Source organism: Neovison vison, chromosome 1 (assembly GCF_020171115.1).
Source record: "Neovison vison isolate M4711 chromosome 1, ASM_NN_V1, whole genome shotgun sequence".
Classification (NCBI taxonomy): domain Eukaryota; kingdom Metazoa; phylum Chordata; class Mammalia; order Carnivora; family Mustelidae; genus Neogale; species Neogale vison.
The window spans coordinates 67,971,134-67,984,669 of NC_058091.1; the positions used below are offsets into that span (position 1 = coordinate 67,971,134).

The 13,536-nt window shown below is 39.2% G+C and overlaps 1 long non-coding RNA gene across 1 annotated transcript in view; it reads right to left on the minus strand.

Annotated features, from left to right (window-relative positions):
- LOC122906528 overlaps positions 1-13,536 on the minus strand; it is a 135,197-nt gene that overhangs the window by 101,947 nt on the left and 19,714 nt on the right. The window contains exon 2 of the long non-coding RNA XR_006384556.1: positions 4,759-4,858. This is a non-coding gene — a long non-coding RNA (uncharacterized LOC122906528). The remainder of the gene's footprint in view (positions 1-4,758; positions 4,859-13,536) is intronic.

The window sequence follows — 13,536 nt, forward strand, 5'->3', positions numbered from 1 at the left end:
GTCATCAATAACAAGTTAAGTGCTTCAAGTTAAGAGTAACAATGTTGACATATATAGGAACAGTCAGGCCCTTAATGTCTAATAGTAGGGAATGCCACCCTACAGTAAAAACTTTATTCTCCCTCAGTCTACTTGGTAATCATTAATGCTTTACTCCATAACCCACCAGTACTTAAAATTCAAAAGCAATATTTTTTTCCCCAAACTTCTAGCTTGATGATAAATTTAGGCAATACCCCCTCTCACTTTGATATGAATGAATAAGATGAGGAAAAAAGTCTATGGCCCATCATTCAAATAGGACCTCAATATATCTCAATGTGTAAAGATAATATAGAAGCTATAAAAACAATAAATATTGCTCAGTCTTTATTTGAATACGGGGAATATAACATATTTCACAGTATCAAAGGAAATTATTATTAATATAGTTACTGCTATGCATAATCTAGATTCATATTTATTTCTATTAATGATAGTTAAAAACAAGTCAGCTATAACTGGATATAAAACTGTTTCTAAATAATTAGAAAGTTCTAATATAGAATTTCAGACAAATATGAAAACTAAACCTTACTTTAATTGGTGACCTCCTAAAATTCCCTGGATGTTCTCAGCCAGACTGCAAAGTAAGATCCAGATATAAAGCAAAAAAAAAAAAAAAAATTAAGAACCAATTGTTTTGATTACATGCTGCTGTGTGTATTATATGTTATGTGCAGTTTTTTTAAAAAATGTAAATGAAACATGAAATCATGAGTCAGTAATCCATTTTGAGAATAACATTCTGACTTTCTAAAATTCATCAGGCTATTCAGTAACATACCTTAGTATGTAACAGTATATAGAAGCTTTTGAAGAAAACATTCATTAAATGACAGCAAGAATTGTGCTAAGAAGCAAGGATACAAGATGAACAAGACCTGCAATGACTCTTAAGTAGTTTATAATCCAGTAGAAAGGTAAATAAACAGATAAGATTTCAGTTCTGTGGGGTAAGTCCCAGAATGGAGGTAAATGCCACTGGCCGCACATCGTAGAGGCCTCTGACAGTCTGGGGAAGAAAAAGGCCATCTCAGAGGGACAGAAGATCTGGAGTCTTCCAGATCTACTAGTTTCCTGCGTGGAGCAGAGGCCCACCTGGGAAGAGGCTACATACAACACTAGGAAAGACGCAGAAACCTCAGAGGACCTGTAAGATTCCAGGAACCAAAAGAAGCCAGAAAGAATACCAGAGAGCTAGAGGTAAGCTTCACTGAACGCTTGGGACTTTCTCTTATGCAAGAAAGGGCCTGTGAAGGATGTTAAATAGAACAGCCACATGATCAGGTATGTACTTCAGAAAGATCACTCTAGAAGCAACTGAAAGCAAAAAAAAGACAGTCAGGAGATAAAATAGAGATCCAAATGAGAGCTGTAGCAGAGTGAACACTTTGAGAGAGTTGAAAAATTAAGATGAGACAAGAGTTTGAAATGGAGATGAGGAGAGTAGGATGAGTCCCTGCTTTCTGACCTAATCCACCCCACGTCTGAGGATGCCATCCTTGGAGATGAGAAGAACCAGAACAAAAAAGAGGGGTAGAAAAGTTGGGAAAGGAGAGCTTGTGAGTTCAGTTGTCATATGCTGAGTTTTTAAAAGGTAAATGGATATGCAAGAATGAATGCATACTCTTTAAAGACCACCTGAATATGTCAGGTAATTGTAATAACAGCTAACATTTACCACGTTTCTACTTTAAGCGGGGCATATGTTAAGCCTTTCATATAGCTTCTTTTTATTATCCTCCCCACGCTACATATGAAGAAGAGTTTAAGTAATTCCCTTATGGTTACAGAGTATTGAAGTGTCAGGGATTTCTGATTTCAAGCTCAAGTCCTTACCCACTATACTATGCTGTGTCTGCAAAATCCATTATAGGTTTTAGGACCAGATAAACATGGGTTCAGTTCTAATCTCTGCTACTTAACAGCCAAGTGACCCTGATACTCTCCAAGCCATAGTTTCTCCACCTGTAAAGCGGTGACCATAACAGTTACATCACAAGACGATTCCATGGAAAGAAAATATGGAAATGCCAGACTCAGTCTATATGTGCAATAACTGGTACCCACTGTTATGTCTATGCCTAAAGAAGAAATTCTTCTGTGATCTGAGCAAATTTCCTTTCATCGTATTATGAATTTTCTTTTCATTCTACTCTATTTTTCTGTATCTTAATAAAGACTATGTATCATTTTTCAAAATATTTGAAATATATTCTATAAACTTTAATGTTATTTAAAGATTTCACTCAAATAGAAATCATTTCAATGTAAAGGGGTTGATTCCATTTTTTTGACATTTCTTGTAATGATGAATGTCAAAATAAGAAAACCCCAAAACCATAAGTCATGCTGATGTTCTGGAAAGAGCTTTGGACTTGGAGTCAGAAGACCTGTGTGAAGTCCCAACTCAGCCATTTACTAGCCATGGTATCATGGGTATGTCATTAACAGTCCCAACGGTCCCTCTGCGCATGTCTGTTCTTCCAAGTATAAGGATGCTGAGGGAGAAAGGCTTTACAATCTTTATAAAACCAAAACCCTTAAGTCATCAACACTTGACACAAACTTCAAGTTTCCTGTGTTTTAACCCCAAAGTGCCCACTCTTTGATGGCCCGTCAAACCACTCCACAGAGCAGAAGCTCCCCATTTGACTCTGACCAGATGATACCCCTCAGGTGGAGAGTCCCATGTAAAGTGTGGGGGGAGGTGGGAAGTGGGCGAGGGGTGGGAGTGGAGAGCATTCTTTCTTTTTGTCAAAATCACCCCCATTCTCACCACGAATTCAGTAGCTAAGTTTGAGCCAAGAAGCCAGAAAACCACACCAGATTTCCAATTTTCAAACCTGGCTGCACATTAGCAACACCAGGAACTTTAAAAAAAAAAAATTTGTTTTTAAACGTTGCGCTCCATAGTCCTACAATAATGCCAGAGGAAACTATGATTTACAAAAGCTGGGTTTCACTCTGTAAAAGGTTGTAGGAAGCATCTTGCATAATAACCTCATCCTAATGTTAAACATAAAAACATATTCCCTTTCACCTACACTACATTGAAAATAAATATTCCTTCGTGAGGATACACACGCAATGAGATCCGCCATCCCTGTCTGCCAGGACTGCACTCGCATTAGTTCCATGTCCCGGGCTACCCCAGGGTCTCGGGAAAACAGCGACAGTTGGTCAATCTCTCTCTCTCTCACACACACACATACACACACACACGTACACACACGTACACATGCATGTGCACAAACCTTTAAGTAACCCGCAGTGTGTCAGAACAAAGTACAGATCAACAGTGGCCCTCTCCTGAAGCAGCCCCACTAAAATGACATTATTCACTCAGGTACGTATATGGTCTCGCTTACAGACCTCTGACACCACTGGGATCCATAAATCCATAAACAAGCAATGGTGTGGGTGACATCATGCCATCATCCATTTTGCTGGAGTCCACACTTCGATAACCAGCATTTAAAAAAATAACTACTGGGAAGCCCCCGCAACCTAACTGCTATTTGTCTAGTCAGGAAATTTTTGAAGAGTAATATCTCTACCATTTGACAGACCTTTTTTAAACTTTTATGGTTTTGTATTTTTTTTGTTGCATTGTGATGCCATGTAAAATTAAATAATTTTACTTTATTTGAGATAATATACCATGAAATCACGCAATGGTTGTGTCTGCTTGTAAATTAAAGACTTGGTTATCACCTTTTCTTTTAAATGAAATATTTTTAGAAACAAATTAACTTGAAAATGGCACACAGTTCACCAGAACATAGATTCATTTATATTTCAAAACCAAGCTCGTCATAGAAGTATTTTCTAGAACCACAGGAGGATACACAAATGCACTCTTTTCTGTTGCCTCACAGAAACATGAGACTCTGTAGATCAAGTCATGATCATACAAGATATTAAAGAACAAGGTCAATCTGCATAATACACACTTGGTAGGTTCCCATATCTCCTCACTTGTGACACGGCTAGTGGTCTGTGGGAGGAACAGCTTGAGCCACAGTTGGCAGTAGTGTAGGAGTGTGAGGGAAGACCTCCCCCTGACTTCCGTTCCACACACTAACGCATCAGTGCCATGGAGACACGGCATCAGTGCCGTGGAGACACAAATAGTGAGTTAGGAGCAAAGGCCACGTAAACTCTTTCGCTTTGAGAAAGCAGAATCTCAGAGTGACTGCCACCAATCTTGTGCATTCTTCACTCTGCAAAGAACTAGCAACATAAGGCAGTCCGAGAAAGCACAGGAGGACTGTGGCTGCCATCTCCGAAATGAACAAGACGTATGCTGGTAACACACCTTCTCCTGTTATGCTTCTGACATTCAACACTATATGCACGATCTAAGCATTTCTGGAATAAAATGAAATAAAGACGGTGTGCAAAATTGTTTAGATAGTTGAAAATACTTGGCATGATTTAAATGCCCTAGTCTTTCTACCACTAGCTTTCCAAACAATCGACAGAGACCTCAAAATGTGACCTCATTAAGCAGGAATGGAATAATATTTCCAAAGGTTTGTTTTATAGCCTTGGAAGAGAATTCAAAATTCAACTTTTATATATATATATATACATATATATGTGTATGTATTTTACAAAACTCTTTGATTTTTGTAATATATTGCTTTTGTATGATTTTGAGTGGTCTTATCACAACTTTTTTCAGCAAACTGGAGACTGAATGAGACTTACTGATTGCTCATTTAAGTCCTGGGAGTCTTCCATGTGGTTTTCTCACTTCTCCGGCCACCCCCAAACAGAAGCAGCCTCCTTCAATTAAAAAGTGGACTATCTAAAACAAAAAGATGGAAACAAAGAGGAATAATGAAAAGATTTTTTTTATTTATTTGCAAATTACCAAAGCACACTATGATTTATGCAATAATGGATAATCCACAGGAGCATTATTTTCAAAGAACAATACTCATTAATATTATCCGTATCTTATAGACCCAATGACCTTGAAAATCACACCATGGAAAATGGGAATATGTGAACAGCTACTCAGGACAATTTTGGAGACACAGTCTGTAATAAACACTTCGAATACTGTTTTGCTGAAAGAAAAATCAGTCGTTAAGCTACTGGCAGATTAAAAATTAAGAGTCTGCATCAATTGTTCACTTTCTGAAGTGTATGAATTAAGAAAATGCAGTATGGGGGCACCTGGGTGGCTCAGTAGTTTAAAGCCTCTGCCTTCGGCTCTGGTCACGATCCCAGAGTCCTGGGATCTAGCTCCACATCAGGCTCTCTGCTCAGCAGGGAGCCTGCTTCCTCCTCTCTCTCTGCCTCCTTCTCTGCCTACTTGTGATCTCTGTCTGTCAAATAAATAAATAAAATATTTTTTAAAAAATACAGTATGTATCTTAATATGATAGCTTGCTATAAAGGAAAATTTGTCTAAATTACCAGATGATCATCATCCAGTGCTGAAAAATAGAGCATCATAAAATACATGCTCAATTTTAAATATAGATTAAAAATAACACTATTACAATAAAGAAGGCATTACAGACATACATGGAAAGGACAATTCACTAATTAACCTTAGTGAGATAGTCAGTTAATTATTCAAAAAAGCTCATCTTTACTCCATACCATATATTTAAAAATTTCCAGGCAAACTGAAGTGTAAAATAGCGCTAAGAAAAATAGGCATAATTTCTTTCAATACCCAGATGGAGAGGATTCTGTAACAGAAACAATGAAATACAAAACAAAAAAGCCAAACAGCCTCTTGAATCCCCTCACACCTACAACAAAAAAAATCATAAAAATTAAAAGATAAGTGAAAATACAAAAAGAAATATCTGTACAAATATCAAACACAATAGGCTAATATCTTTAACATATAAAGAACTCTTAAATGCAAACAGAAATGCTCACACACCCCTACAGGAAAATGGTCCAGCATCACAAAACAATGCTCAAACTCATAAATAAATACAATGCCATTTAAAATAGTGATGATGCTCAGCTGGCCGGTTAGCTCAGTTGGTTAGAGCGTGGTGCTAATAAAATAGTGATGATGCATTTGTGGTCCTTCAAATCCTAATTTTAAAAATAAGAAGAATATAAATTTTAAAAAATTATGTAAAAAAATGGTGTTTCTCATGAACATCAATTAGATATAAACTGCTACACTCAAAGACTATTTAGTGACATCAAAATTCTCTGAAGATATAACTTAAGTGAAAGATTAGTATTCCAATAAGTGTTCTGCAGAAACAACTCAGTTTATTTCCTCAGTTTATTGAAATACAACATACACAGGTGTTTTGCTCCATTTTACAAACATCCATAATACACTCCCTACTACAACCAGGCAGACATGGCTTTAATTTCTTCCCTTTTCCACGTTGCACTATTTTCTACAAAAACAAATCTAGGACTTTCCTTATTAGAATACAAGACATTCTAAAAATTACAAAGGAAATTTAAAATGTATCTTGTAAATTCTTTTATTGCCTAGAAGACCCAGAGATACAGATTAGAGATTTTTTTTAATCTTAAGAGTTAAAAGTCATATAACTTGTACATATGTAAATTGGAATATAACTTGTATGTATGTAAATTAACTTGTATGTATGTAAATTGACAGAGTCCATGAGACACTGATTAAGTATTCTCGCAAACCAGGAAAGTGTCCCTTTCAAGAACAACACAGTTTTACAGCGTATACGATATGAAGGAGGAAGGGTAAGTATGAAGCACACTGAAAGGTGTGGCAGCATGCATTTGGACTCAGAAAGACAAGCAGGCAGGGAGTTCAAGATGTCCAGATGTTATTTTTTGTGTTGGGGGTGGACGTGAGAAATGGTGAATGGACAACCTGGGCTCTGCCTCTTCCCTCCCACCTCCTCCCTCTTTCATCTCCCACTCTTCCCGTCTCCTTAAGGACGGTTCAGGGCATCTGATCTGGGTCATTCAGCCTCATTCTTACGGATCTCTTGCTTGCTCCTCCTGTCCTTGAAGTCCTCCATCTGAATCCTCAGCCTGTATACTCTTCCCTACCCTCGTGACCAAGACCATTCAGGCAGGTTCACCTTGGGTCTGGGCACAGCACAGTCATTGCAGGCCACTAATCCGCTGATGCTGACCTTGCTAAGACTGACACCTGCCCGCCTCAGGAGCCCTTCCTCCATCCTTACAGAGGGCAACTGTGGCGGATCATCTCCTTTAGTGGCATTTTCTCCTCACTACCTGGATAACAGACTGGCCAAATACTCCTAAGGCTGTTATTTTAAAGAAGTACCACAAACCACGTATCTCTGACCAATAGAAATTTATACTCTCATAGTTCTGACAGCAAGAGGTCCTAAATTAAGGTGCTGGAAAGTCCATGCTCCTTCTCTACACTCCAGAAAAGGATCATTCCTTGTCTCTTTCTTGTTTCTAGTGTTGCCCACAATCCTTGGCATCTTTTGGCTTGTAGATGCATCACTCCAATCTCTGCTTCCATAGTCAATGGTATTCTCCCCACCCATCTCTCCACTTGGCCTTCTTCCGTGTGTGTGCGTCTGTATCCAAATTTTCCTATTCCTAAAGGTACACCAGTCACTGGTTTAGAACCTATCCTACTCCAGTAAAGCCTCATTCTAACTTGATTCCTTCTGCAAAGACACTACTTCCACAGATGAGGGGATCAGAATTTGAACATACGTTTTAGGGGATCCAAATTCAACCCACGACATAGCTATAGTTACCACACTAAAACAATTTTTAAGATGTCATCAAGGTTTAAGTTTAGTATTTCCAGAAAGGATATCTAACAATTAAAATAAGGATATGGATCATTAGGAAAGAAGTTACTGTTTTCTAGAAAGGACCACCATCTCAGGACAATGGTAGTAACTCAAGAGAAATTAAAAATTAAGGCTTCAGAAGAGATGTTGGAACATAAGAGAATTAAGCAAAAGCCAGTCTTTTTTTTTTCTTTTTGTTAACCCCCCACTGAGAATCTACTTAATGTTCCAGTTGGGAAGCTATTTGCATTAATGTTCCGTGTTACAACATAATACTTTGCTTTATGTTTCCTTAAAATTGAGATTGTTACTTAGTTTAACTTCTTTATGGTAACATGAATTTCTTTTTTTGCCAAACACACTAAGGTACTAAAATATTATGAGCCCAGTGATTTTATATTCTTGAACCAAATAAAACTACCTAGGTTAATTGCAGACACAGTATTATTTTACATCATAATTTAGCATTGGTTGTTATGCTAAATCTTTTAACATTTCATTTTCACAAATATATGAGAAAAAGACAAGAATGCTCTTCAAATCAAGTAAAAGAAGTATTACTTCATAATAAAGATATAAAATTAAGGAATAACAATAACCTCGTGCTGTTTTATGAGGTAATAATCTAGTTCCCAGCTCTCTTTCAAGGCCATTCCCCCAGAAAAAGGTGAATTTAAAAAGGGATAATAACAACCCCACCCATTCCATGTTAGATTTTTTTTTTCTCCTGCAGTCAGTTTCTCAATACACAGTAAATGGATGATATCCTTTTCTCCAACTCTGCTTTAGAGAAAGTGAGCTATAAACTCATGTGTTTTAGAAAATTAGAATTAAAAAAACCAACATCTCCCATAGTTTAAATACATAAGGAAATTCTGATATCCAGTTATACGACAATTCTCAGAAACAGAACAGGGCGGATACCTGGTCCAGGTGGTGGAGACAGCAAAAGAAAAAGAGGATGTTGAGCAATGTTTAAGAAGTTTGTAGACTGCATGATCCAGTTCTCACCCTTTCGACGGATCTTTCTAACCAAACCCTCAGTGAAAAGGAGATTGTCCTGGCATGCTTTGGCAAATAAACATGAACGTGGAGGGGATGGCTTTCTGCACCAGGGCTGGCATGGGACAGGGACAGAGGCTGCACCCGGGAATACTACAGCTCTGGACGGCACACACATGGCGCAGCCTCCCACGGGTGATTAACGCCAGACACCTGGGCTTTGTCACGGACTCCTTGTCCACTCCTTTCCAATTCCAGAAGTGACCAAGTGCTCTCAGTACTTCATAGCATTCATTCAAATCTCTCCACGTTTCTCTCATGGCCGCCATAGTAGTTCAAGCCATCAGTGGCCCTCCTCCAGACGGGAGCAAGCGCCTCCTGGGGGTGTCCTTCCTCCAGAGTGGCTCCATGGACTTGACTTTCTTTTTTTTTTTTTCCTAGATTTTTAAAAAATCTATTTTTGAGAGGGAAAGAGAGACAGCACAAGTGGGCAGAACAGTAGGCAGATGGAGAGGGAGAAGCAAGCTCCCCGCTGAGCAGGGAGCCCAATGCGGGACTTGATCCCAGGATTCTGGGATCACAACCTGAGCCAAAGGCAGACACTTAACCAACTGAATCACCCAGGCGCCCCATGGACTTGACTTTTTGCAGTGCAGCCAGAGTAATAATTCAGAGTAGAGGTCTAATTGGATTCTCTTAAAACAAAGTAGATCTTTACCCTTCCTTTAGGACGAGCCAGAAATTCTTCAGTCAGTCCTACTTGAAGCTGGGGCAGCACCTAACAGAATCCATGCAGGACAAGCACTAGTTTGTTGCCTTTGCTCCCTGGGGCCACTACCTGTCCCAGGAGGGAGTTCTGAGGGAGAACTCCACCTTCCTTCTTCTCCTGGCTGCACACCATTCCCTCATCCTACCACCATGGACACACTCACCACAGCGCCTTGCAGCCGACAGAGAGGACTACAGCAGAGTGTCCTGGGAGGACGTGTGTACAGTACAGGCTCTGCGATAGTATAAAGGAAGACGGAGTGGGGAAAAGACTACAGCCCCCACCCATGTGCCAAATGCCTACAGTATCCTGAGGGAAAGTGGAAGACAACCTTGTACATGGCTGTCCGAACCAGTTCCAACCCCGATACAGACGCCCGACAAGTGGAGGGAGGCATATGGAGAGCCCCACCCATAACCACAGATAAGGTCCCCTTTAAACTTAGATGGGGCTTTGAAGAATCTATGTACATGGGCAGAATTTCCTGGGCCAGGAGAGGGTGTCCTTCCATTACATTCTGTCATCCAGAAAAGCTAATCTATTGTTTGACTTACAGGTTTTCAAAGGGCAGGTACATTTTTGCAAATGTATTGTGTACAAAATGACTCTTTGCCCACTTGAGGCTATATTATAAATATACTGATCCACAGCCAACATTTCGCACCTAACCCGCTAAACTGCACAGTTCCTTCCAAGTCATACCAAATTACTTGTATCAAACGATGCATCACAATCCCTTCCTACTGCTTAGTATGGGTGTGTGGGAAAGGATCAGGCTAGTCCTCCTTCAGTGGCAAAATCTCTGGGGCATTAAACTGGGGCATGCTTGGGGTGCCTGGGTGGCTCAGTTGGTTAAGGCTCTGACTCTCAGTTTCGGTTCCTGTCAAGATATTGGGGTCGTGGGATACGATCCCCATGTCGGGCTCCATGCTCAGTGTGGAGTCTGCTTGAGATTCTCCCTTTCCCTCTCCCTCTGTCCCTCTGCCTTCTCATGCTCTAAATAAATAAATAAATAAATAAGATCTTAAAAGGAAAAAAAAAAAAAACACTTTGGCATTCTTTACAGACATGTGAACAAACTTGGGTCTGCTAGGGAGAGACAGAAGAGAGGTGACCCAGAAAGAGTAGTAGCAAAAGAGAAGATGGGAAGAAAGTCCTGGCAGAATTTAAGGACCTGGATCTTATTACTCCTGGAGTCTCCACTGTTTCTGTGCCCTTCCTGCTGCTTGGCTGTTCAATTCTTCCTTGGATTCCCTGAGCCATCCTCAAGAGCCTTCAATTAAATTCCCTCCCTTATTGAATATACTGTCTGACATAAAACTAAAATTGTACAGGAAGTCAAACAACTTACATTATCATTACATTATTCAGATATTATAGCTGGACTCCAACTGTTAAGAGGGCATTGCTTTCACATCCTGCACATCAAGTCACCTACACTGCCCTCAAAATTTTACAAATGGGTCTGGGAAGCTAAGACAGGCACCAGCTGGTTCCAACAGGTCAAGCAGCATGCCAAAGAGGGAAGCCAACAGCACCAAGGACACCTAGCTCCAATTCTACAGCCCACTGTTCAGAGGAGGACATGGGCGTTCTTTGACCATGCATGTGACACCCGTCCCTACCTGTGCAAAAGGAAAACAGCAAAGGTGTCCAAGAGACAGATCAGGGTAAGCAGTAATGAGGACTGTGCCTTGCTTCCATCTCCTGAACTGAAACCAAACTAAAAACCAGACGCCAAGCTCCTCTGACCTGCTTTGTAGAGCACGAACTTCGCAAAATAGTCTATATAAAGCAAAATGTTCAGAAGAATGGGGTTAATTTCTCATGCTAAAATTATAACCAGCTCTATCTCATGCTAATCACCTGGGTCATTAGTGATAGGTTCATTTTGGGGGGCAATCATCTTCCTGGAATTATAAACTATGATCCCTTGATTTTTGACAAGCAAGGCCTGCCAAGTTTGTTTTATGTTGTTTGTGTTTGTACATTGTTGCTGGTGGGCTAGTTATCCTAGAAAATGCCAACCCAGTTCTATAACTGGACAGTCCCAGAGGAACCTCTGAAGGGATTCTGGGCTTGAGCAACTTCTGTTACCCTCCAGATACTCAGGCAGACTCTGCAGGCTCACGGGCTGCCTCCGTCGCTCCTCCCAACCTGGATGTCACAATTACCCTGTCGAGCTTTCTGTGTACCCTGGAATGGTTCATCTAGCTCTGCTTGTCCTGCAGCCTGGCAGGAAAAACCATTTGAGCCCTTTCTCAGAAACAGTCTGCTTCTTGGCCATAAGCCTCTCTTCCATACCTGCGAAACTTTTTTGATGAAGAATGTATTGACCCTATGTATTACTTAACACACGTCTGATGACTTTATGCCTCTCTTGAGGAAAATCTGTTGCACTTTGAGAGAATTTAAAAACACATCTCCTAAATTTAGTATTCCCCTCTTGAAACCTGAGAGGTAGAAAAGATAGTTTTGCTAGAGAGAATATAAATTTAGTGATTCCGAATACTTCTGGATAAAGCAGTTCTGCATGTGAGTCATTACTTCCTCACTGGATAATGGTATGGCCTTGTGATAGTTCATGACTGTCTCTAAATATCATTCTCTTCATACATAAAATAGGAATAATAATGATACCTATTTTGTATTATGTTGAGATTAAATGAAAACATGTATTTCAAAAATACACCCCATTCAATTACTCGTGACAGAGTGGACAAAGATCTCTGCTTCTTTACTTTGCTTCCTATATAATCAATTAAAACATTTTAATATTTTTACTGTACAGTAAAGTATTATCTATGCAATTTCTTATGGAAATGTAAAGATTTTAAATTCTGCTCTACTAAGAATATTAATCCGTGATCTCCAGAAAGTGCATTAACTGCCTATGTTTAGAGAGTAGCCAAAAGTTACCAGTCTTTGGCCGATTCTCTGAACTTAACATAAGTTTGTTAAAATGAACAATATCTTAATTACATTATTACCATTTACTCCTTTTTAGTTTTTTATTCTATATAACACCAAAGTTGTAGCTCGTTTCTTTAGTGTTGAGAGACTGATGCTGTCAGTCACAGAATTATACATGCGTGTGTGAAAGAAAAGGGAAAATATTTTCAGAAAAGAAGTTTTGAATTGGTAAAAGCAAGGGTGAGGAGCTAGATTTTGGTAATAGCAATTGCTATTACTATATTTTGGTCACTAATATACAAACAAAGGATGACATATGTCATAAAATTGCAGCACCACATCTTTCTACTCTGGATTTCTGAAAAACAAGATGAATAGTAATGAAAATTAAGGAGCAACATGAAGACTGTTGTAGTGATCTAGATAAGAAATCAAGGGAATCTAGACTGATGTGGTGGCTGAAAGACACCTGGAAAAAAGGTGGTTATGCAGGATAACATAAAGACAAATCAAAAGGATATAAAAAATATGTGAATATAACTCCTAAGGCAAATATGATTTGCAGGTATCACACGGTGCTGAAAATGTATCATACAGAAAAGTTGAAAGGAAAAGATATTTTTTCTTTGTGTGTTATTGTTTTAGTTGTCATTAATTTCACTTATGGAGATGGGCATGAAACAAAGGCAAAAGGCAATGTATAAAAAGAAAGTCTGAGAATTCTGTCTCTTTTATTGAAGGAGGGCTAGAAAACTCAGCCCACCATGTGACTCAGCAAGGAAGCTTGTCGTATGATGGAGCCATTGGGAAGAAATAATAATTACTTATTATAAAGTAAATAATTACTTGAGATAAATCAAAACCTCAGTCTTACTCAAATGTAAATTTTAAGTTGTTACTGCCTCTCTGGTATGGAAACCTCAAACCGACAAACTAAATATCAGGACTGATCCAGAGGCCTGAAATCCCCAGACTCCAGGGGAAGTAGATGCAAAATTATCCCACAGGACAGAAAGGATTCTGAGAGAAATTCATCAAAAA